Raw genomic sequence first — 26,364 nt, forward strand, 5'->3', positions numbered from 1 at the left:
ATCTTAAGAAAGCGACTATGGACAGTAATAACAGTATTAATTTCCCAACTACTATTATTTCCACAAGAATTCAACTCCCAGAACATTTGTTGCAGCACAGTTTATAATAGCAAAAAGTCTAAACAATTTAAATGCCACACAATATAGGATTGTTAAATACCTTTTAGTACGTACATCTAAAATATTATACTATACATATTTGTAGTAGGTGCTGAACTGTGCCAATCAGATCTTCCAGATGCTTGGGAGTGGCGCTGGCAGACAACTCTCACCTGTCAATTATTTTCAGGAATTGCCTTAACTCTAAAAAGCTGCCTTGTCCAAGATCATGCCCCTTTCTTGGGCAGCCCACATCCAGTGACTGGATGATACACAGTGGTATGGTATAAAAGCCTGGTCATCTCACCCCAGTGGGGAGAAACTCTGCAGGACCATCCCAATCCAGCTTCTCCCTTCACCAAGTTCCATTTCTGTCCCTTCCCTTCCACAAATGGTGATCCCAAGCATACTCCCTAATAAAGTTCATAACACTTCTGCATGGCAATCTCCATCTTAGAATCTGCATCCCAGGAAATTTCATCTGCAACAATATGAAAACTAAGAAAAAGATCCATGCATTCTTAAGTAATTCCATGTTTATAAAAATGAAAATATGAACATTTTAAATATCAATGTAGTAGATTGCAATTTGGTTAGAGCAATGCTTAAAGGACACTTTGTATCCTTAAATAAATGTCTTAGAAAACAAGGTAGATGAAAACAAAAATGAATGAAGCCTCCAACTCAAGAAGCTAAAAAAGGGACCCAAAAGAAATCTAAGTGAAGCCAAAGAGGGTAGTAATAAAGAAAGGGGCAGAAATTAATGAACTATCACCCAAAAGAAAACAAAGAAAAAACTGGACAGCTTTGGTTAAAAACAAAAGTCCTTTTGGTTGTTAATATTGTTGAAAAATCTAATAAAATAGGCAATCCTTTGGCAGAGTATGAGACAGAGAGAGAGGAGGGGGGGAAGGAGGAGGAGGGAGAGGAAGAAGAAGAACAAGTAACAATATTTGGAATGAAGAAGACATAACTATAAATATAAGAGATTTTATTAAATTATGAGAGACTACTATATTCAACTTTATAGCGCCACATTCAAGAACCTAGATGAAACGGGAAAATTCTGCAAAAATATAAGTGATCAAAAGTGACTCAAGAATTAGAAAAGCCTGACTAGTTCAATAATAGATAAAACTGAACCAATATTAAAAGGTCTACATGCCCCACCCTCCTGGCCCAGACAGTATTACAGGCCGTTCTAAGAGTCATCAAGAAACAGATAGTTCTTCTCTTACATAAGCTGTTCCAGAGCATAGAAAAAGATGTTAAGTTACAATTTATTTTATGAGGCTAGCATAACCCTGTAACAAAAACTTAGCAAGGAAAATACAAAGACAAATTATAGACCAGCCTCGCCTAAATAGAGTAAAACCCCACATGAAATAGTAAAATTCAGTATAGTATTAAAATAACAATAAATAGGGTTTGTTTCAGTAAGGCAAGACTGGGTCAATGTTATAAAACCTACCAATATACTATATTAACAGAATATAAGAGAATATAAGAGAACTTCATATAGAGAATACAAGAGAACATCTCAATATATGTAGATAAAATTAACAAAATTAACAAAATTATCAAATTAACAAATTAACAAATTAACAAAATTAACAAAATTAACAAAAATTAACAAAATATATGTGGGAAAAATTAACAAAATTCAATACTCAAATATAACAAAAAACAAAAAAACAAAACCTCTAAGCACATCAGAAGGTAAATGAAACATCCTTTAACTTCATAATGGCTATCCTCCAAAACCCCACAGCAAACTTCATATTTAAATGGTGAAATACTAGAAGCATTACCATTAAAATCAAGGACATGATAAGGATGCATGTTAGAACCTCTGCTATTCAATAGTCTCAGTCTATGAGAGATCCCAGCCAATGCAGTTAAATAAGACAAAATTAGAGGTACATAAATTGAAATAGAAAAGACAAATCTGTCATGATTTTTAAATGATATGATAGCAAATCTAGAAAAACCAAGAGATCACATAAATATAAATTATTAAGGGATCTCAGCAAAGTGACTGATACAAAATCAATATTAAAAAATTAGTGGCTTTCCTTTACACTAGCAATAGCCAATTAGGAAATATAGCATAATAGAAAAAATCTTTTTCAAAATTTTAATAAAAAGTAGAATGGGCTGGGTGCAGTGGCTCATGCCTGTAATCTCAGCCTGTAATCTGCTCAGCATGAGATGAGCAGATTGCCTGAGCCCAGGAGTTCAAGATCAGCCTGGGAAACAGCGCAAAATCCCATCTCTACCAAAAAATTTAAAAACTAAGCTTGGCATGATGGTGTGTACCTGTAGTCCCACCTACTTGGGAGACTGAGGTGGGAGGATCCCTTGAGCCCAGGAGACAGAGGTTGCAGTGAGCCAAGAAGGAGCCACTGCACTCTAGCCCAGGCAACAGAGTGAGACCCTGTCTGGAAAACAAAACAAAACAAAACAAAACAAAACAAAACAAAACAAACAAAAAACAAGTAGAATGTGCACTGGAGTGAATCTAACAATTAATGTGCAAGACCTTCATGGAGAAAAATGGAGAAACCTATAGACATTTATAGCAGGACAATAGGGAAATCTGAATAAATGGATATATATTTTATTCATGGATAGGAAGGCTCACTTTAGTTCTGGTACTTACTAGCTACGTGACTTTGGTAAATTTTTTGAAGTCTTTGTCTATCTGAGCCCTACTTTCCTCATGCAAGTGATAATGGAATCTCCCCTGTGGAGGTTTTTGTGACTGTTAGAACTAGTAAATGTCAATTTAAAAACCTCCCAAAGTTACATGCAATATTTGTAGTAGTACAAATATTCTTATGTAACTGTAAAAAAGAGAGATGTGAAAGGATATACAAGAAATGTAATTATGGTTACTTCCAAGAAATACATAAAGTTTAGAAGTTGAGATTTTGTTATCTGTAATATTTTGATTCTTTTTAAAAAAGGGAATGTGTTAATGTATTATTTATACTTTTTAAAAATTTGAAGGAAAATCCTTATTTTTACCATCTTGGTCTGCTTCTTTCTATTTTTTTCTGGCACAACTCAATCTTTTCAAAGTTTACCTATGTTGGTTAGAGCTGGAGCCTTACGGAACATTGACTCGAAGGCAGACACCCAAGCAGTTACTGCATGGAACATATCTATGTGTACTATATACAAACACGTGTAATGTATGTGGGCTTATAAGATGAACAACATGTATTATATCTTTTCATTCTGTATGAGTATTTATAAACATGTGAATTTTAGTATCTGTGAACGATACATAAATGTATACCATTGTTAAATAAATGAATTACCTTCACCTGAAGGTCCCCTACACCAGAAATTATAGAGGACTTTTTCTAGCTTGAAATCCTATTCTATCTTCTATTTAGCTTATCCTTTCCTTGATTGAAATAATGATGTTCAATAGGCAATTATGCTTGTGCATTTACCAAGCTTTTAGTATGTTTAAAATACTCTGCTAGGAGCTATGGGGGATGCGAAGATGAATTAGGATTACCTTAGCCATCAGTAAACTTAAAGCTCATTGGGAATATCACAGAGCTTCTGTAAAAGCTACAGTACTGAGCTGTGTGTGCTAAGGGCTGTGGAGCTCAGAGAAAGAAGAGCTCAGCCAGCAACGATGTTGACATGGTTGACTGAGAAGAAAGAGCAGAAAAGACTCCTGTTTACTAACTGTCTCTTACATGTCTCCACTGGAGAGAGGAACTACTAAAATCAAAACCTCAAGACTCCTAACTACGTGTAACTTTAAAAGAGGTTTTTTCATGCTATGAAATTATGTTTTTGTATTTTTAATTTCAATAAAAAATATAGCTAATGGGTTCCTCAGTTCAAACTAATTAGGAATGTGCTATTTCATTTCCCCCAAATCTTCCAAAATAATGAGCCCAGCTTACTGAAGCATGTGTGTGGGTTGTGGGGGTGGGTGGCATGCCAAGAGGCCTGTACACTGGAGCCTGTGAGATATTGAAGGTTTCTCTGCTGCTCTGTTGTACCACTGGCTTCTGATGTGGAGCACAAAGTGTCAGCAGTACCCGGAAATCTATATCTGCCAGGAAACAGAAAGGAGTATCACCCCAAGCTCCAACAAACCTGAGTCAGCATCTCCTCCATGACATTTCCTGTATTTGTGGTCTTGAACATACTATTTATTCCACTTAATCTCTTGAGCCCAAGTTTCCTCATCTGGAAAATGGGAATAGTGGTATCACCTTACACAGTAGGATTAAAGATAATGAATATAGGTTTCCCAGCACCGTGCCTGGCACATAGGTCTCTGCAGACGTTAATTCCCTTCCTTTTTTCTTTATCAGACACAGGTAAAGGTGCCAAGATTCCCTGACCCCTTGAGTGTCCTCATAAAATGGAGAAGTGGTTTAAAATGAGAGCAAGTATGAATTTAGAGATGAAAAATCTTCAAGGAAGAGGATGGGAGGGAAAGAGGACGCTTTTCAGTACCAGCTGTAGAAAACAAAATATTGTAAATTTTCACCTTCACCTCTAGAAGCTGTTAATGAATAAATAAGTTTAAAAAACTATAAACTTTATGGAAACATCTGCTTGCAGGGGTTAGGAGTGGCTGGATGCATGGGCCAGACTAATAACACTGGAAGGGTTGGAAGAAGAGCACAGAGTTAGTCATTTGGCTGAATGTGTTTAATAAATTACAGCCCAATTGGAGGAACTGTCTCCCTGGGTGAGTCACTTTGAACTAGGCAAAAATAGCGAACAGAAACCAGCCCCAACTAAAGAAAAATAAATCATTTTATTTGATTGACTGACATTGTTTTGATCAGAGTGTGAAACCACATGCTGAGTTTACTTTGGTCAGAAAGGCACCCTGTTGCTGGCGGAATCACATGCACGTATTCATTCCTCCAACCAGTTGCTAGGTGTAACTTTTAAATATATAATGATCTACTCTCAAACTTACCTTTCTCCCACCTCTATCTCCAAAACTAAACAACTAACTTTTTCAATGAAGAAGTCATTCTCCACATTTCCTGGGCTTGATACATTGGCTTTGTGTACCTTCAGTCTCCTTCCCCTCTCTGATATCTCAATACCAAATCAGACACCAACTCACCAAGTTTTGTCTTTTCTCTCTCAGCTCTGCCCCTTTCCCTCCATTAAATTCCTTGTAACGGCATCTCCAGTTTCTGGGTAGGGGCTTCTTAATGGCCCTAGCATGTCTCTGGTCTCATAACTATCTTCTCACTCATTTCAGTCTGTTCTGCACATGAGACTACCAAAAACCACAAGTTTCAATTATTTTCCAGGCCAAGAACTAAACTATCAGTTTGTGTTCAGTGCCTTTTCCAAGTACTCAAGGTACTTTATCTCCTAGGCTAACTGGATCTCCCACTAGTTTGAGGGGCGAGACTGTGAAGGACTTGGGAATAGGGATAATGTTGTCATTGTTCTTTCTGCTGACCGTTGCAATTCTGGGATAACAAGGAAGCAGATATCACTAACTGGCTGTATATTTCTGGACGATGATTTATCATATGCTGAAAGGGTAAGTTCATGTCAGGTCATGAAGGACTTGTATCTACTAAGCATGGGGGACATGTATTTACTACAGAGTGATGAGTAAGAGGATCAAAAAGCTGGGATAGAGCCAGATGCAGTGGTACACGCCTGTAGTCCTAGCTACTTGGGAGGCTGAGGAAGGAGGATGGCTTGAGCCCAGGAGATCAAGATCAGCCTGGGCAATATAGTGAAACCCTCAACTCAGAAATAAAATGAAATAAAATGAAATAAAATAAAATAAAAAAGTGTTGGGATAATACCATGAATCTATCCAGGAACTGCTGTTAAAACACAGACAAACAAGAGAGGGAAGGTACCTGGTGACACGTACACATCTGTATACATAATTATAAAGAATACTAGAAACTACATTGATGGGCTGATCAGTCTAGACAGCAAGAGATTGATTTGTTACGGGAATTCACGACCCTAAGGATACAGCACCTAGAGATATCGTGAGTGAGCAGAATATGGTAAAGAACACACGTGAGCTCCTTATGAGCATTTTCTACAGGCCGCTTGTCCACAGGAAGAAATGGAGGGTGGATTCCCAGCCACTGGTATTCTGCCATAAGGGAAGTGATAGCAGTGAAAGTGGTCTTGTGCTGGCTAAACACTTCCAAAAAGCCCTTTTCAGCTAAAAACAGAGCATCAGACAAGTCTCTTCATTTCCCTCATTGACATGGAATAAAGAAGTTTAACTAGATACACTCCTCTGTCTCCCATTCTTTATTTTTTTATTTAATGTTTTGTTTCGTTTTTGTTTTTTTCTCTCAGTCCCTCATTCTGACCAACAGAAAAACCCTGCTTGGTGAAGCAAGCAGAAGAGACATATTAGGAGAAACAAGCCACTCCAGCTCAGAGGCCATGATTGTCAATGAAGAGAAGGCTGGCTGTAATAAACAGCCAAGAAGTCTAGATTTAGGCAGTCTAAAAGGTTGAAAAGAAGACAGTTATGATTATAGGAGATTCTGGAATGGAGGCAGACTGAAGTTTTCCAAAATGGGGAAGCATTCAAAAATCATTCCAATAAAAAGGGAAAAGAAATAGTTCTTTTAAAAGATGTGCCTGCAGGCTCACCCATGGATTCCCATTTGAAAAAGACATTTAGAAAACAAGGAAAAGAAAGGCATACGACCAAGGAACATATAGGAAGATGGCACAAACTTAAAAATTATAATGTGAAAAAAATAGCTGAAAGTGATCTGAAATACTAAATGACAATAACAACAAGAAAACCCCACTATGGGCCAAAAACAAACAAACAAACAAACAGGTGGAGGAATTCTGGGAAGTGGGGCCAGTTCATTTTAGACCAATAACAGCAAAGAACAGCTTAGTCTATCGCTTGGGAATGAAGATAACCAGAACCTCCAGGGAGGCTGAACCACTTTCACTGATCTTTGAAGAAGTTTGAAGAACAACAACAAAAAGCCAGAGGACCGGAAACAAGCAAATCTAATCTTCTTTCTTTCTTTTCTTTTTTCTTTTTTTTTTTTTTGAGACCAAGTCTCACTCTGTCACCCAGGCTGGAGTGCAGTGGCGCAATCTTGGCTCACTGCAACTTCTACCTCCCAGGGTGAAGCAATCCTCCCACATCAGCCTCCTGAGTAGCTAGGACCACAGATGCGCACCATCACACCTTGCTAATCTTTTGTATTTTTGGTAGAGACGGGCTTTCACCATCTTGCCCAGGTTGGTCTCAATCTCCTGAGCTCAAGAAATCCACCTGCCTCCCAAAGTGCTGGGATTAGGTGTAAGCTACTACACCTGGCCTATTCTTACTTTTATTATAAAAAAAAATGGAAAAAAATATATTCCACAAACTATCAACAGTGTGAGCATGATAGTAGTCTTAGCTAAGAATCCAAATCATATTTTTAAATGATTTTAAAATAAAAATCAAATATCATCTCATCCAACTATAATGACAATTAACATTTTGCTGTAAATTCTTTCTAGAATTTATCCATATATATGTAGGCATTTCTTTAAAAAAATTTCAAATTTGTTTTAGCTCTTTTTGTCTTTTTTTTCACTTAGCAGTATATGGTGAGCATTATTTGGTGTTATTAAACATTCCTCTACATACAATGCTGTTTTCCCTGATTACCTAGTATTTTATTGTGTAAGTAGACATAATTTACTGACAGTTCCCTCTGCTGTTGTTTACCTTTAAAATCCATTTCTTACAACTCAAAACCACAATGAGATGCCATCTCATACCAGTCAGAATGGTTATTACTAAAAAGTTCAAAAAAAAAAAAAAAAACAGATGCTAGTAAGGCTGGGGAGAAAAGGGAACACTTATACACTGTTGTTGGGAGTGTAAATTAGTTCAACCATTGTGGAAAGCAGTATGCAGATTCTTCAAAGAGCTAAAAGCAGAACTACCATTGGACCCAGCAATCCCATTACTGGGTATGTACCCAGAGGAATATAATTCATTTGACCATAAAGACACATATGTGCAAATGTTCATTGCAGCACTATTCACAATAGCAATGAATCAACATAAATGCTCATCAACGACAGATTGGATAAAGAAAATGTGGTCCATATACACCATGGAATACTGTGCTGTGATAAAAAGAACGAGATTATGTCTTTTGCGGGAACATGAATGGAGCTAGAGGCTGTGATCCTTAGCAAAGTAACGCAGGAACAGAAAACCAAATGCCACATGTTCTTACTTACAAGTGGGAGCTAAATAATGAGGACTTAAAGAACTTATAAACACAAAGAAGGAAACAACAGACACTGGGGTCTACTTAAGTGGGGAGTGTGGGAGGAAGGAGAGGAGCAGAAAAGGTAACTATTGGGTACTGGGCTTAACACCTGCGTGATGAAATAATCTGTACAACAAACTCCCGTGACACAAGTTTATCTATGTAACAGACTTTTACATATATTCCCGAACCTAAAATAAAAGTTAAAAAATAAGTAAGTAAATAAAATTCATTTCTAACAGTTAGAAACTATGACTTTTACTATTTTTGCTTTGAGGAACCTGCTGAGGTTTTATCCATAACCTGATGCATAATTAATCTTTATAAATGTTCCACGAGCCCTAGAAAAGAAATTTTATTATGTATTTTGGGTATTACGCAGCATATAATTTTTTCAGTAGTATTCATTATATTACACAATTCCTGTATTTATATTATGTTTTGTTTGTTTACTTGATATGTGAAAGCCTGAGAGTGGTATTTGGAAATATTCCACCGCTATCGTGTTTCCATCAGTTTGGGGTGCAATATTAATTGACGTGTATATTTCCATGACCATTATATCTTCCCTGTGAATTTGATTCTTCACTTATAGAAAACAACGCTCATTGTATTATTTAATGATATTTGTCATGAATTGCATTGTCTTATATCAGTATCATGACTTCTGCTTTAGTTTTTGTGGCATCTCCCTGCTATACCTTTTCTCAGTGTGTCAATTTTTGCACGACACATTGTTTTAAGGGCTCCTATGGTAAACAACATAAAGCTGAGTTTTCATTTTTGATCCAACAAGAAAACTTTTATTAAAAATGAGTGATTTAGTTTACTTATGTTAATTGTTATAACTGAGGTGTTTGGTGTCTTCATTTTCACGCTCTATTTTATTATCATTTTAATGCTTCCTTGCTGTCTCTTTTGTTTAATTAATATTTAGTTTGCTACATGGAGCTTGTTTTCTCAGACCCCTTGATTCAGAAGGTGGGTTATTGAAAACTCTATAACTATTGCCTTCTAAATTTAAGCGTCAGGAATGAAATGATTCTCTCATAATTGAACCAAGGAATTCGGAATATTTTATTTTCACTGCCTCATCCTTTCAGACAAACACATCTTTTCAGGCTTTAAAAATTATTATCTGGGTTTTTAGGCCCAAATTTATCTCAGAACTTTTTTGTATCAATGCATATATGCTGTTTGAATACATTTTACTTTTGCATACAGTTTTTTTTTTTTTTTGAGACGGAGTCTTGCTCCGTCGCCCAGGCTGGAGTGCTGTGGCCTGATCTCAGCTCACTGCAGCCTCTGCCTCACCGGTTCAAGTAATTCTCTGCCTCAGCTTCCCGAGTAGCTGGGATTACAGGCGCCTGCCACCACACCCAGCTAATTTTTGTATCTTTACTAGAGATGGGATTTCACCATCTTGGCCAGGCTAGTCTTGAACTCCTGACCTCCTGATCCACCCGCCTTGGCCTCCCACAGTGCTGGGATTGGGATTACAGGCATGAGCCACCGCCCCTCGCCTTGCATACAGTTTTAAAACTTGATGTCCAAATTATTAGTTAGATGTCTTTTTTAATTGGCTTCAGTACTAGTTGCCTATCTTTTATACTATCACTTCCTTCACCTGCTTGCTTTGACTTTTGATAGAATACACAACTCATTAATTCCAGCTAGTGAATTTTAATTCTGCTGTTGTGCTTCTATTTCCTTGCAGTAGGTCCATATTTCATTCATATCTTTGAATACCATTTTTCATTTTCATCTCAGCCTTATTCTTATTCTCTCTCTCTCTCTCTCTCTTTTTTTTTTTAAGACGGAGGCTCGCTCTGTGGCCCAGGCTGGAGTGCAGTGCTGCAATCTTGGCTCACTGCAAGCTCCGCCTCCCGGGTTCTCGCCATTCTCCTACCTCAACCTCCCGAGTAGCTGGGACTACAGGCTCCCACCACCACGCCCGGCTAATTTTTAGTATATTTAGTAGAGACGGGGTTTCACCATGTTAGCCACGATGGTCTCGATCTCCTAACCTTGTGATCCGCCTGCCTCGGCCTCCCAAAGTGCTGGGATTACAGGCGTGAGCCACTGTGCCCGGACCCTCTTATTCTCTTTTGATTTCTAAAGACCATGCCTTTTAGTGCCCTCTTATGAAGATTCTAGTCTACTAAAGTATTTTTTTAGGCCCAGCTGGAGTATCTCATTTTCATTTCATATGCTATTATTTACTCCCTTATTTTACATTTCCTTTAATTCCTATATGTTTTACTCTTTATTCATTCTTAAAGAAGGAAGCGTTTTATAAACTTGGTGCTTGTTAAATAACAGGTCTTTTTGGTCTTGTTCTCACTGAATGCTAAAATCAATAATGGTGAGTGGATGTACACACGTCCTAGACTTACACCAAATTTGAAGAATAGATGATCCTAGTGTAACTATACTTCAGTTTTATTTGCCTGTTACTGCCAGAACAAGTTCTACATTTTTTGAAATGCACCATAATTTTTTTATGTTGGGATCAAAATATCTCAATATTTCATAAACATTTTAATATTTTTTTCATTTTTTAAATGTAAAGTCCTATATACGTACATTCCATCAAGTTCCTTATAGCCTTAAAACACTAACTTGTTTTTGGCACTCAATTTGTTGAAGATTGATAGATGTATGTTAGAGTTTCCCTCTGCAATTGTGTTTTGACAGTTTTATTTTACCATTTAATGGTTTTTGTATTAAATTCTACTTTTAGCTGTAGTTTAATACTAATATCACCCTCCTTTCTTTTTGTTTGCATTTTTCTGATATATCTATGCCCTTTCATTTTTTATCCATTTTCTCTCCCATTTGGTTTAAAACAGCATATATTTAGAATTGGGTTTTGACCAATATGCACGTTTTTTTGTCTTTTAATAGAAATGATTGGCCAGGCCTGGTGGCTCACCCCTGTAATCCCAGCACTTTGAGAGGCTGAGGCAGGCAGATCACGAGGTCAGGAGATTGAGACCACCCTGGCTAACACGGTGAAACCCCGTCTCTACTAAAAATACAAAAAATTAGACGGGCATGGTGGCGGGCGCCTGTAGTCCCAGCTATTTGGGAGGCTGAGGCAGGAGAATCACTTGCACCTGGGAGGTGGAGGTTGCAGTGAGCCGAGATTGCAGCCACTGCACTGCAGCCTGGGTGATAGAGTGAGACTCTGACTAAAAAAACAAAAAAAAAAGAAAAAGAAAAAAGGAAATGATTAAACCATTCACACTTAATGTGGTATGTTTGATCTGGCTTCTATCATCTTATTTTATACTTTTTATATTAATGTTTCCTTGCTATTTCCTTTTTAATATATTTTTTTTCTTTTCTTTTTTTGAGGCAGAGTCTCACTGTGTTGCTCAAGCTGGAAGTGCAGTGGTACAATCTTGGCTCACTGCAACATCCGCCTGCTGGGTTCAAGTGTTCTCCTGCCTCAGCCTCCTGAACAGCTTGGATGATAGGCACCCACCACCACGCTAGGCTAATTTTTGTATTTTTAGCAGAGACAGGGTTTCACCATGTCAGCCAGGCTGGTCTCAAACCCCTGACCTCAAGTGATCCACCCACCTTGGCCTCCTGAAGGACTGGGATTGCAGGCATGAGACACCACGCCCAACCCTTTTTAAGTTTTCATTCTCGGCTATGATGTTCCAAATCTTCCTCCTAATTTTGAAGTTAAGCATGGTATTTCTAGTTTTATATTCATCTACTCTCTTCTTATTTAAAAATGTATTTAAACCTATATTTTTCTGTGTCAGCAATGAAAATATATTCAATGTTTCCCACAGTACAAAATGAGACATTCAGCACATCAAGGTTTTTTGCCTTGAGTAATCTGAGTTTTTACCCCCAGATTATTATCATTAAGTTTCTTATGTATCTTCTTTGTTGAGACTAATTTTTGACAGTTGCATTGTTTCCTGACTATATGAATAACATGTAAATACTAAGTCTATGTTTGTGTGGTTTTATTATTCACCCTACAGTTGTAATATCACATCTCTTCCATTCCCAAGCTTTAATGTTAATTTCTCTGTTGACCAGAATAGTTTGAGTAAATACATTTTTTTAGTAAAGGATTTCAGTGGCCTACTTGCTGGGTACTTTCTTTTTTTTTGGCTGAGAATATCTTTTTTTTTTTTTTTTTTTTTCTGTACAAATTACTGAATACAGAATTCTGGCTCATAATTTTTTTTTTTTTTTTTTTTTTTTTTTTGAGATTGGGTCCCACTGTTGTTCAGGCTGGAGTGCAGTGCTGTGATCGCATCTCACTGCAGTCTCCACCTCTTGGGCTCAGGTGATCCTTCCACCTCAGCCTCCCAAGTAGCTGGGACTACAGGTGAGCATCACCATTCCTGGCTAATTTTTGTATTTCTAGTAGAGATATGGTTTTGCCATGTTGGTCAGGCTGGTTTCAAACTCCTGGGCTCAAGTGACTGCCTGCCTTGGCCTCCCAAAGTGCTTGATTTATAGGCATGAGCTACGGCACCGATTGGCTCATTATCTTACTACCCCAAAATTCCAGTCATACCTCAACTTCTTTCTGACATTTAGTGTTGCAGAATGTCTGACACTTGCTTATTTTTTCTTTGAAAATAAAACATTGTTTTTCTGTTTTCATACCAATAGATTTTTTTCTTATAATTAATAATTTTCACCAGAATATACTTTTAATTTTTCTTGGTACACATGAAGCATTTTGAACTAATGTCAGGAAAATATTTTTTTTAACTTAAAAAATTCTTTAAATCTAAGTTCCGGGATACATGTGGAGAATATGCAGGTTTGTTACGTAGATACACATGTGCCATGGTAAATTAAAGTTTAAAAAAGAAAAAAATTAGAGGCAGGTCTCGCTCTGTCACTCAGGCTGGAGTGCCATGTGGCCATCTTGGCTTACTATAGCCTTGACCTTCTGGGCTTAAGCGATCCTCCTGCCTCAGCTGCCTGTATTTTTTATTATAACATCTTATATTGTTTCTTTTCCTGGAAGTTCTGTATTTATATGTTTAATGTATTGAATAGTAGTCTCCATTTTCCCCTCATTATTTCACTTTCATGTTTTTTGTCAGAATTCTTGCTCGTCTTTAGCTTTCTGCATTGTTCCAATGTTTGTGCTTCCACTGCATGATTTCAATTCTGCAAAATATTTTTCATTTCAAAGCAGGCAAAGTTTCACAATCTCAGATTGCTCTCTTTCAGATTGCTCCATTTTGATAGTTGCTGCTATATCCTCTTAAATCTCTACAAATATAACTTGGAGATTTTTAAGTTTATGTTCTCTCTTTCTTTTTTTAGCATCTATTTTAAAGAGTGACATTAGCTTTGCATTCTTAGATGTCTCCCTCCTTTGGAACTGCTAGATATTGTTTTCATGAGCTTCACAAAGTGAGTCCCACGGCCCCAGCACAAGGCACACCTGAGGGACCACTAGATGCATTTGATTGAGATGTGTTTCCCATTGCCTGCCTACCTAGCGTTCCTGTAGCTCTTGCCACTTTTTAAAGTTTTTTTACATGGCAAAATATGCATAACATAAAAGTTACCATTTAACCATCTTTAAGTGTACAGTTCAGTATCATTAAGTAACAGTTACATTGTTGTGCAACCATCGCCATCATCCATCCACAGAACCTTTTTTTTTTTTTTTGTGACAGGGTCTCACTGTGTTGCCCAGGCTGGAGTGCAGTGGTGCAATCATGGCTCACTGCAACCTCCACTTTCCAGGTTCAAGCGATTCTCATGCCTCAGCCTCCCGAGTAGCTGGGATACAGGTGTGTGCCACTACGCCTGGCTAATTGTTTTTTTTTTTTTTTTTTTTTTTTTTTAAGTAGAGATGGGGTTTCGTCATGTTGGCCAGGCTGGTCTCGAACTCCTGACCTCAGGTGACCCACCTGTGTCGGCCTCCCAAAGTGCTGGGATTACAGGTATGAGCCACCACGTCCAGCCTTCCACAGAGCTTTTTCATCTTGCAAAACAAACTGTGGCATTAAATGATAAGTATCCATTCTTTCCCACCACCACACCCTGGCAGCTATCATTCTACTTTCTATCTCTATGAATTTGACTACTGTAAGTACTTCATATGAGTGGAATGTGCAGTATTTTTTCTTTTGTGACTGGATTATTTCATTTAGTGTAATGTATTCAAGGTTGCATGTTGCAGTATGTGTCAGAAGTTCATTCACATTTAAGGCTGAATAATATTTAATTGTATGCATTTACCACATTTTGTTTATCCAGTTATCCATAAGGGAACATTTAGGTCACTTTTACCTCTTAGCTATTGTGAAGAATGCTGTTATAAACATGGATGTATAAGTACCTCTTCATGTTCCTGCTTTCAATTTTGGGGGGTATGTACCTAGAGGTGTGATTGCTGGATCATACAGTGATTCTATTTTCAGTTTTTTGAGGACCCACTGTGCTGTTTTCCATAGTGGCCGTACCACTTCACTTTCCCATCAGCAGTGTACAAGAGTTCTAATTGCTCTACATTCTGCCAACACTTGTTATTTTCTGTTCTTTTAAAAAATATACATAATAGCTATCTTAATGTGTATGAAGTGGCATCTCATTGTGGTTTTGACTTACAGTTCCCTGATAATTCATGATGCTGAGCTTCTTTTCATGTGCTTATTTGCTATTCATATATCTTTTTTGGAGAAATGTCTTTCAAGTTCTTTATCAATTTTTGAATTGGGTTTTTTTTGTTGTTGTTGCTGTTGTTTAGTTTTGGGAGTTCTCTATATATTCTGGACTTTAATTCTTTTTCAGATATGTGGTTTTCAAACATTTATTCCATTCTCTGCAGCCTCTGATGCTTTACCTTTGGAGATGTTAGTGGAATTCTAGGAGTACTTTTCATTTAATCTCCGGGCCAACTTTTCCTTCCATTCTGATGACTTACAGTTGGTTGGTCTTTCCCTCAATCACTGTTGTGAACATTCTTTATTATGGAATGTTTTCAAAACGTCTGACATGTGGATTATATTGATATCCTTTGCTAGTTGTCAGTACTGTAACAAAAATACCCAAATATGTATATATGAATTTGGTTATTTCAATAAAAATCATGGAAGGTAAGAGTTAAATGTGTATGCTTCATTTTTCATTTTTAAGGCCTTATTTTTTGAAGGTGGTATCCCCACACCATAATTACCCTAAGTACTGGTTAAAAATGCTGGTTCGAGGCCCCCTTCCCACACCTCTGGCTCAGAGTCTCTGAGGAGAGAGCCTTGGGATCCACATTTCATTACAAAAGAAATCTCTAGGAAGTTCTAATGCAAATGAAAATTAGAGAACTGCTGGGTTCAGCGGTGACGTGTTAGCAGTTAAAAGAGAAGGGAATGATCCCTTGGAACTAACCAAGGTTCACCAAGAAGTCATGGCGGGTGATTCTTACATCTCCTTGACAGGTACATTAGTTATATAACTCAGGGAAATGTGGTAGACAGTGGATGTACGTGCAGGAGACTTGACAAAGTTTTCATGAGCCTTGCAGGCGTGAGGGAGAAATACCCACTGAATACAAAAACAGGGATGACACGCAAGCAAAACCATGGCTGGTGTGCAGACCCAGTTTCGGTTCTGACACCTTAAAGTAGTTTTTAGAGAAACTGTAATGCACACGTAGGAGATTTACCAGAGGAGCTAAGGAATTAAAAGCTGTGTTATTTGAGAAATCACTGAATTTTTTGTTTAGCAATGGTTCTTAACTCTTCTGAACACTGGCGTAGTTGGTAGCATTAGGAGACGTAAAAAAGTACTGAGGCCCAGGCTTTGACCCCAGACCAATTAACTTAGCATCTCTGGGAGTGGGACCTACAACTGGTGCTTTTTCAAGGCCCCCCCCTCACCGCCCCCGGCAATGTTAATGTTAAACAGAATTGAGAACCACTGGCTTAGAGAGAAAGACCCCGCTTACAAATTTGTGAGCTCTAATATGGAAGATGAGCATAAGTGTTTCTGTAAGCCACCGCCCTGCTTGACCATGCACCTGGCAGAAGTGGACATTGGTCTTAGTCAATAAATGGCTACTGGGACAGCTCAGTTGACAAGCCCAGACTCTCAACGCTGTGAGACATTTCTTTCCATTATTAGATAGGCATGGACCTCATTGACATGGATCTTTCAGGTACTGGCAATACATTGATCAAGATACATGAAAATCGACTCTCCCCTGATCTCATGAGTTTTCACAGTTTCACCCACCACTTGCACTGAGGACGTCCTTATCTGGGCCTCTAGCCATGGAGCTCGTCTATCCAATTACGTGCCCATCTGGATCTCTCACTGAAACCTCAAAGTTAACATGCCCTGAACTGAACTCGTTACCCAACCCCACACCTGCTCTTGTTCCTAGATTCTCTTGGTCAATGAAACCACTATCCTCCAAGGTATAGGAGCCTGGTGGCCACCTTTGGCTTCTCTGCCTCCCTCAGCCCCCTCACATACACTCAGTTACAAGTTCTTTCCCCCACTCCACCTGTACCGCCATTGGTTTAGTCCTCATCTGCCTGGAACTCCCTCAGGGGCAGCCTCACTTTCCATCTTCTCTCCTTCCAAGACAGCAGCCTGAGAGGTTGCTCTAATGTTAAAACGTGGCCACGTCAGTCCCCACTTATGAGTTCTCAGTGCCCCTCCGCTCATCACTAGCTACAAGAAAAAAAAATGAACACTGTAATGTGACAAATGAGACCCTCCATGGCCCAGCTCCTGTCCACATTTCCAGACTCATCTCCCATAACTTCCTGACTCACAGTTTTTGCTCCAGCAACACTGAAGTATAGACAACAAGAACTAGCTTTGCATACATGGTTCCCTTTACCTAGAATTTCTTACCCTCATTCCTTCACTTAACTTCACGCATCCTTTAAATTTCAGTTCAAGCTCATCTACTCCAGAGAGTGTTACCTGATTTCCTAGGTCCAATACCTTCCCGGGCTGGGGATGTGACCCTCCCCTGACTCTCATCTAAAGATTGACTCTGGCTGGGCATGGTGGCTTATTCCTGTAATCCCAGCACTTTGGGAGGTTAGGAGGGCGGATCACCTGAGGTCAGGAGTTCGAGACCAGCCTGAACATGGTGAAACCCCTTCTGTATTAAAAATACAAAAATTAGCAGATGTGGTGGCATGTGTCTGTAATCCCAGCTACTTGGGAGGTTGAGGCAGGAGAATTGCTTGAACCTGGGAGGCGGAGGTTGCAATGAGCTGAGATTGCACCACTGCACTTCAGCCTGGGCGACAGAGCGAGACTCCATCTCAAAACAATATATATATATTATATATACATATATATATATATACACACACACACACACACACACACACACACTCTGTTCCACTCAGTTCCTGGAAACCCAGTTGGTCCTATCCCCAGAAATGAGTCCTGCGACTAGCATGAAGTGGGTGTTGAGCACATATTTACTGATTGAATATTGGTTAAATGATGGAGCATCCTCAGGAGAGCATTGCTATGGTTTGCATAATTTAGGGATTAAAGAACAATGTGGTCTTTGGGGCACAGTGGGACTTTTTCCCCTATAGAATCATATGGCTACTGGCTTCCTAATAGTTGAGAAAGATCACTTCGTGATCATCCAGGCCTGCTGGACATGCTGGCATGAGAAAAGGGAGGAGACTGACTTTCACCCGTGAATATCTTTATGTCGGGTTCTGGGGATCAGAACATCCTTGTTGATGAGACTTTAGGATGGGGAGTTTGGGGGGCTAGATGAGAGTAACCATTTTGTGTGACTCCCAAGGAAGGGACACTCTGGCCTTATGGGAGTTGGAAAGAGCTTTCTCTAGCTTATTTACTTTAACCTCAAGGCAGGGGCATGAGGGAGCTGGTGAAGTACTATGAGCCACTGTTCCCAGAGCAGAGGGGTGGAGAAATGCAGCAGGAAATGGAAACATTTAGGCCAAAAACATTTCAAGTATTTCAGCATCTAAGGATCAAAGTGGCCTCACTGACCTTTGGCTACTTGGAACTTTCACCCCAGATCAGCCATCAGCAAAGTGAAAACTTGGTTTCTGTGTAGACGACACTGTTTATGCCCCAGGTGAGAAGAAAATTTCCTATGCAAACCACACAGAAAGGAGTGATGGACCCAAATGATTAACTGGGCAGGCAAGTCTGGGTTTTGTCAGCTGCTGTGTGGCCATTGAGTTTTTCTCTTCCATCCGTTTTCTTGCCACAGCAGACTTTTCTAGATGCCTCCATTTTTCACTTGGAGAATGAGAGCTCTTAAGCTATTTCCTTCTTTTCTCTTACACATCATGATTCCAGGAAAGAATCCTTAACTTTCACTGAAGCATCAGTGACTTAAGAGGCGAATTCCAAGAGGAGAAATGGATATTTTTGCAGGAAACAAAGCCTTAAGCTTCTTCAGAAAAGAAAGTGAAAAGAGGAGTTATGCCCTGGAGAAGGCACTGGTCAGAGTGGCAAGACCCTGGCTCCTGTTCTGGCTGGGTAACCCCAGGCAGGGCACATCTTTTGATGGGGGTTTCCTTATTTCTCGGGATGAAGGCTTAGAACCAGATGCTCTCTTGGCTGTTTCTCTGATCTCGTTTTCTATGATGCCAGAAATTCTTAGATCTGTCCCAAATTAATATATATCTCTTATCCTAATTGAATAACATCCCAGGGTGCTGAGACAGTGTGCAATTGAGGTAATTAGACCATGCTCCTTAATTTGTTCAGAATCATACAGTAAAGAAGCCACTACTATCACCATCATCACCCCACCCCCAACCACCATTATAATTGTCACCACCATCACCACCACAACTATCACCACCACCATCAATACCACCACCAACACCACTACCGTCAACTCCCCACACAACTACCATCACCACTGCCACCACCACCACCACTACCATCACCATGATCATCACCACCACCACCACTACCATCACAACTACTGCTACCACCACCATCAACACCACTACCACCACCAAAATCATCACCAATATCGTCACCCCCCCACCATCACTACCATCACCACCACCACCAACACTACTCCCGCTACCATGATCATCACCACCACCACCACTACCATCAAGACTATTGCTACCACCACCAACACCACTACCACCACCACAATCATCATCACCACCAATATTGTCACCCCCCACCACCACTACCATCACCACTATCACCACCACCACCACCACCAACACTACTCCCACCACCATGATCATCACCACCACCACCACTACCATCACGACTATTGCTACCACCACCATCAACACCACTACCACCACCATGATCATCATCACCACAATTACTGTCACCCCCTACCACCACTACCATCACCACTATCACCACCACCACCACCACCTCCACTGCCACTACCATCATCACCACTATCACCACCACCACCACCTTACCACCATTACCCCCACCACCATCACCCCACCACCACCACCATCACACCCCCCCATCATCACCCGCACCATCACATTCCAACATCATTGCCTCCATCATCACTACCACCACCACCACAATAATCACCCCTAGTACTGCCACCACTATTACCACCACCACCAACACCAGCATCACCATCCTACCACCACCATCATTACCCCCATTACCACCATCACCACTACCAGCACCAGCATCAGTGTCCTACCACCATCATCACCACCATTACCACCATCATCACCACCACTACCATCACCTTCATGAGAAATAAAGTTCTACTTTTTAAAATGGGAAAATCTATAAAAATGTCTTAATTTGAGGGACTGATGTTAATTCCAGGAAACATTCTGGAATGGGATTTGGAATGAGCTTTTAGGATTGAAGCTGTGATTTCAAGGAACCAACATGGAATCACTGAAATTAGTTTATGTCAGACCAACAAAACTGCTTCTTTGACAAGATTATTGGACAGAAGATCAAGGAAATACCAGTGATGAAGAATATTTGGACTTTATCAAGACCTTTGATAAGATTCCTCTAATAATGTTGAAAAAGAGGAAGAAATATGGGCTCGGTTGTAGCACAGAAAGCTGAATAAATTTTCTAAGTGCTGTTTAATTATTGAATTAATATCTATGTTTAGGAAACATGCATGGAATGCCTCAGAATCCTATGGTGTTCATTATATTTATTGATGACTTAGATGAAGAGGTCGTGCTCATCAGATTCAGAGATGGTAGGAAGCTGGCTGAGAGGGCCAGTAAATACACTGGATGATAGAATCACGGCCAGAATTATCTGGGCAAGGTGGCAAGGCAGACTGAACTGAACAAGATAAAATGAGAAATACTGCACAGTCTCTATCTAGAGTGACTCTGAGGGGGTATGGGCAAGTATGGGGTGAAGGCGAGCAGGTGGGCAACACAGTTCCAGTTCAAGAGCAGGTATAAAAGAGAACTGGGTTACTTCAGGTGATATTAAGCTCAACAGGTATCAATGGTATAGATTCATAATTAGACCTTAAAGAGTTTTAATAGAAATAGGAAATAGAATGAGGAGGTGGTAATTTCAGTCTTCTCCATGCTGATTAGGACTCCCTTGAAATTTTGCACTTTATTCTTTAAGAATAAAGAAATTAGAGAAAACTAGGACAAGAGTGATGATAATAATAGTGAGGGCACTGGAGCAAATGGCTCATGAGGTAGGGTGGAGCAGTGAAAAGGGCATTGGCCAGGGAGTTGAGAGCCAAGTCACCCCATTAACAGGCTGCAAGATCTTGAGAGCTGGTTCAGGACTCCCTGAGGAGAAGCACAGACTATGGTGGTTGACTGGGTCTGCTCTTGTAGGTTTTGGTTCCCTGGTCAGGCCACACTATGGGTGGGTTCCTTTCTCCCTCCCTCACCCATCCAGGGACAGGTTCTCTTGAGACCCTGAGCAAAATTTTGCACTCTTCATATGTCATTCAGAGTCATAAATTATACCCATTGTTTCTTTTGGAAAGCTTTCAAAAGTCCCCTTTCTCTGATTTCCCAGGAAACCACGATGGTGGCAATCCTCATCCACATCACCACACACAGCAGTTATTGAGGCAGAAATGCAAAAGGTCCAAGAAAAAAGAGAAGATAAATAAAGAGAAAAGGCTTGAAATCATATGGACCTGAGTTTCAATCTCAGTCTTTCCTATCAGCTTTGTGACCACAGGCAAATTACTGAAACTTTCTGAGACTCAATTTCCTTATCTATGAGATGGAGTTAATACCAGGTGTATACTGACGTGAATATCAGGTGAAGCTATGCATGTACAAAACATAGCACAATGTGGGATGCAGAGTCAGGGCCCAATAAGTGCTATTGTTAATATTACCACAACATTTACTACCATCGTCCCTCCTTTATCTTTCTCTCCCTCATCTCTTCTGGGCTAGGCACTGTGCTAGTGCTGAGGACACAGTGGAAAACAAGGCAGACAGAGACACACACTTTGCTTGCACCAAGCTTATGCTCTAGCACAGTCCAGTTAAACTTTTTGCAATGATGGAAATCTTCTAAATGTGCATTCTCCAATATGGTAGCCAGAGGTCACATGCAGCATGTAAGCACTAGCAATGTGACTGGTATAACTGAGGAACTGAATTTTAAATTTCGTTTAATTTTAATGAACTAAAGTTAAACATGGAAATAGTCACATGTGAAAACAGACAGCACAGCTCTAGACACCTTTCAGGTACCTTTCTGGGACTGACTAGCCTGAGCAGAATAAGGTACACTGAAAGAAAAATGCACATAAAGCATCCAGTACAGGACCTGGAAAATCCTATTATTTGTTCATTCATCCCCTTTAATTGTTGACTATGGATCTCAGGTGCTGGGGATACAGAAAAGAATTAGACATGGTCTCTGCCTTCTGGGGGTTCATGGTTCAGTGGGAGATATGCAAATAAGCGACTTCACCATAGCGAGGTAAGCTTATGCACAGGTGTTACAGATTCAGGAAGTCTCTAGGCTGGGCTTCCCTGAAGGATGTTTAGGGACCTGAGCTGAATTTTGCTTAAGTTGATCTCAGAGTGGGAGCAACAACAGATTATATTCCAGGGCTACTAAACCCACTGCTGGTGGCAGAGGTGGCTTGGAGATCAACGAGGCTCCAGGAACGACTCGTAGTTAGGGCCAATTTGTTTTCTTCTAACCCTTGTGTGTTTGTGTGTGTGTGTGTGTGTGTGTGTGTGTGTGAGTTGTATTGCCTAATTCAATCTCTCTTCTTCCAGCCACATTTTGTTTCTACCTGGGGGCTTTTTTTTAAATGATGGGTATAACCTTATTTTTAAATTGTTTTATTACTATTAATAGTTACTAGCCGTGATTTTTTTTTTTAGTCAGACGAACTCTGTTACTTATAAAGTGACATCAGCTCTCACTGTGGTTTGGCTGTGGAATTCTGATACTTGGTACAAATAAACAACTCTTTGAATATGGCCAGTGTGTGAAGAAGTTGTTGCTGATGGGTTAAGCTTGCTGAATCTGGCTGTGATCATGATGCGCGTTCATAGGAGTGAGGTTGTTATAATTACTTGTATGGAGAAGTGGGACATTATACACCTTTACATATTTTACATGATGGTTTGATTTGTTCAAAGTTAGTATGTGACATTTAGCTAGAGAATTCTGCAGCTGATACTTGCTCACATAAAAACAGGTATAGCTTTACGTTGTATGGTTTCCAGAATCCCTCCTGAGTGTGTAAAGCAGGGTGCTATGTGTGACTCCTTCCATGAGACTGAAGAATGCTCATGTGACGTGGCTTTAGTCATATGAGGCCTTGGCCTATCTGAATTCCTAAAGGTCATCTGCTTTAACTATGGCTGAGTTGCTTCTGGTGAATGGAATCGTAAATTAGTGTACCCTTTTTGAAATGTGGCTTCTCATAGATACTGTGAGCCTTAAAACATTCATGCCCTTTAGCCTGGTGATCTATTTCTAGGAATCTATCCAAAGGAAGTAATGGGAAATGTGTGCAGTAAAGACTTTGCCCAGAGTTATTTGTAGTTGCTAAAGACAAGAAGCAACTTAAATAACTGACAGTGTAATAACATGCAGCCAGGAAAACAATGTTCATGAAAGGTCTTTTGCTACAATACTAACTCAGAAGAAAAGCAGAGAAGCAATAGCTACAGAGGCTGAGCAACCATACTTTTGAGTCAGACATCCTGAATTTGAATCTCGATTCTGCCACGTACTAGCCATGTAACTTGGACAAGTCACCTGAACTCTTAGAACCCTAGAAAAATGCAACCCTAGAAAAATGGGATTGATAATAATAGTACTCACCTCAGAGGGCCTCCTGAGGATTAAAGGACATAATGCATACAAAATTTAACAGCATGCAAAGTATACTTCTTAGGCACCCAGTAAATGCTGGCTCTGTATGGACTGTATGATTTCAAGGCATAAAAATAGATGGAAAGGAAATATGCCGGTATATTAACAGTGTGGAATGGGAGTGGTAGGATCAAGGGTGATTGATTTGTTCTTTGCATACTTTTCAACTTCCCAATATTTTGGCAATGAACATGAAATACTTTTATACCAAAAGAGTACATTATAATGATGTAATACAATAAGATAGACATTTTAAAAGTTTTAAAGTTTCACCACAAAGAAAGGGTACTTCCCCACCCTTTTCTCCCTTCTCTTCCAGGGGAGGAGGTGGGGCCAGCATCCACCAACTCCCCTCAGTAGGAGAGGGAACAGTTGCTGGCTTCTGGGTTCTTTCCTCGCAGAGGCTCACACATGCACAGCCTGGGCCTCTGGGAGTGTCCAGGTTGGAGGGATCCTTGCCATCTGTTGATGGTGCTGCCTGGGGACTTGGAGAGGTTGGGGGAGCTGGAATAGATGATCTTAGTAGTTACTCCCATCTCTGAGAGTCTAGATTTCAAGACACGCAGATGTTTATCGTTTTCTCCCCATGTCTTGGTTGATCTGAACCAACCACTACATAAAATTCTAAGCTAGGAAAGATTCATCTACTAGCTTCCCACTCTAAAGCCCCTCCCAGAAAAATACCTGTAGTAATGCCTATAGTGCTGGCTGTAAACGTTAAGTGGGGTGATTGGCAAAAAAGACATAGATCAGGAGTAGGACAGGGAAGTTAGCTTAGTTGCAGCCGCTTTATTTAAGGAGTATAATTTATATTCGGACTGGAATCTCCAGCAAATGTAGCCTTTTAATATGACAAACAGTGAAGTACTTTCCTATGTCAGACACATGCCTGGAATGAGAGGGACATAAAACATAAAGGGGTGTGTGTCTGTGCCTGGGTTCATGACCAAACCTCGACATTTGCCCTCTATGATCTAATTTCCTTCACTGACAACCAGGGTGCTCTGTGTGCCAGCAAGTGGCTCTGCCAGCTGTATTTTACAGACAGAGAATCCCAAGCACCAAAATAACAAAGTTGATTCCCCCATCAAGACCAGGGGTCAGTTTCCAGTCCTGTGTCCTGACCGCTGTCTCTCATCATGACACCCCCCGGTGTTCACCTCCAGATCCAAAGTGTTGTCCCCCAAGCTCCCGAAATAAAGGAATGACAAACAGCCCTCCCAGGCCCTCCTCCCCACAGAGAGGTCATCATATGCTAATGAAGTCCGAGGAGGTAGCGGCGCAGCGCGGGAGAGCGCGCCCACGGGTTCACAGCGCTCCCGGACACCACTGCGGCGCAGCCACAAATCGCCTGGCGCTGCAGCAGACCCTCCCGCCGCGGGGGGCGACTAGGGGAGGGGTCTCGACCGCCGCCCTGAGTTCCGCAGCTGGATCCCTCTAATCTGGGAGGTGGTTCTAGCTCTGGTCCCACGCTTTCCACTGCAGTGATGGTGGGGATGGGGGCAGCACGTCAAATCACCTGTAGGGCTTTTTAGAACTCCACAGCCCCTTCCCCTAATTCTACTCCACTAGTTCAAAAGAAGAAAATCTCAGGCTAGGCAAGGGGAGGAGGACCGGTGGAGTCTGCGAAGGCACCACAGGTGACTCTGGGTACGCACCCCTCAGCACACAAACACACACAGAAACATCTTGTGACTCTGAGACTACACAGATCAACCTTAGATTCTCTTCCTGACCCTTCCCTCCTTTATCCTCTGAGGTGTCCGCGTTCTCTTCAGCTTCGCTTTAAGTCGCCCTGCCCGGGGGCTTTGTGGAGTGCCCCCAAAGTCCTAGAACCCCGCGGGACTGTCGGAGGCTTTGGCGGCCAGACATTAGGAAAAACAGCCCCTGCTTCTCCGACTGCCTGGAGCGCGAACTGGATATCAAGGAGCCAAGGTAAGACTAGAAGAAGGAAATCCGACCAGTTGCTTTCGCAAACTGCCTGGAGAAAGGCCGCCTCCCACCCGCACAGCTTTGAGGCTTGAGGGGCCTCTCAGTCGCAGGGAGAGCCGAGCCCCACCCTGTGCCTTCCCCAAGCCTGCACCCCTCGAGCGGGGCATCCCTTCCTGCAGAGCTTTGTGGCAGGTGGAACTGTCGGCGTGGGCGCCGTGGCTTTGGCTGCAGCCCCTTCCCTGGCCGCGGGACCAGCTCCCGCTTTGCCCTCCTTTTCCAAGTTGCTGCACCGGGCGCTCCCTGAGCCGGGGACCCCCTCCACCGCGCCGGCCGCCGTCTTACCTCACCAGGCAACACTTGGTTGCGCGGTGGCCCGGGGCGCTCCTTCCTCGCGGTTTATTCCCTTACTTGGGAGGAAAGAGGAACCGAGAGACAGAAGGGGGACCGAAGCTGGCGTCTGGGCGTCTTCCCGCCCGCGCAGCCCTCTCGGGGGAGGGGGATGCAGCCCGAGTGGGTGCTGCGGAGACCAGGAGGCCAGGCTGTGGTTGGCCGCGCCGGGGTCTTCACCCTGTGCTCAGGGTTCCGCAGCTCCAAAGCCGTCTATCTCCGTGGCCCGCTAGTACGGCACTGCGGCTCTGTGCCCTGCCCCTCGCAGCCTGGCAAGTCCAGCTGCCACTCTTACTGCGGAGCCCTGCCCCCGGGC

General features: G+C 41.1%; 1 protein-coding gene and 1 long non-coding RNA gene across 11 annotated transcripts in view; one reads left to right on the forward strand and one right to left on the reverse strand.

Moving 5' to 3' along the window:
• Positions 1 to 26,344, reverse strand: part of LOC105480158 (diacylglycerol kinase gamma) — a 213,552-nt gene extending 187,208 nt beyond the window's left edge. For 3 of the 10 annotated variants that reach the window (XM_071091410.1, XM_011738673.2, XM_011738670.2), the window contains exon 1: positions 26,004 to 26,332. The gene's annotated coding sequence lies outside the window, so the exon portion shown is untranslated. Of the gene's footprint in view, positions 1 to 26,003 lie in introns of all 10 variants that reach the window. The other 7 variants (XR_986315.3, XM_011738676.3, XM_071091411.1 and 4 more) reach the window with 4 other exon arrangements.
• LOC105480157 (uncharacterized) overlaps positions 25,062 to 26,364 on the forward strand; it is a 60,790-nt gene continuing 59,487 nt past the window's right edge. Inside the window, exon 1 of the long non-coding RNA XR_011619954.1 lies at positions 25,062 to 25,664. This is a non-coding gene — a long non-coding RNA (uncharacterized lncRNA). The remainder of the gene's footprint in view (positions 25,665 to 26,364) is intronic.

The sequence above is a fragment of the Macaca nemestrina genome, chromosome 2, assembly GCF_043159975.1.
Source record: "Macaca nemestrina isolate mMacNem1 chromosome 2, mMacNem.hap1, whole genome shotgun sequence".
NCBI lineage: Eukaryota > Metazoa > Chordata > Mammalia > Primates > Cercopithecidae > Macaca > Macaca nemestrina.